Below are 232 nucleotides of genomic sequence, written 5' to 3'. Positions count from 1 at the left end.
GAGGCCATGACAGGGGGTGGGTTGGGAAGGGGTGGGGGATGAGGCAGCCAGGGCCCTGCGCTCCCAACCTTTGCCCTTCTCTACTTCCAGCTAACAGCTTGAGTGTCTGACTCCCAAATCTCTCCCTTGCGCTCCCCTCTTCCCCCCACCATCTTCAGTTCCCTCCTGGAATCCTGACGTCCAGCCACCAGGCAAGTTCAAGGTCTTGGTGCTCTCAGGTTCCATGAGGGGG

At 60.3% G+C, this 232-nt stretch overlaps 1 protein-coding gene across 1 annotated transcript in view; it reads right to left on the bottom strand.

Annotated features, from left to right (window-relative positions):
- PCOLCE (procollagen C-endopeptidase enhancer) overlaps positions 1 to 232 on the bottom strand; it is a 5,522-nt gene that overhangs the window by 4,891 nt on the left and 399 nt on the right. The window lies entirely within an intron of this gene.

The sequence above is a fragment of the Bison bison genome, unplaced genomic scaffold, assembly GCF_000754665.1.
Source record: "Bison bison bison isolate TAMUID 2011002044 unplaced genomic scaffold, Bison_UMD1.0 scf7180017864085, whole genome shotgun sequence".
In the NCBI taxonomy this organism is placed as follows: Eukaryota; Metazoa; Chordata; class Mammalia; order Artiodactyla; family Bovidae; genus Bison; species Bison bison.
This window is presented reverse-complemented; position numbering and strand designations above follow the sequence as displayed.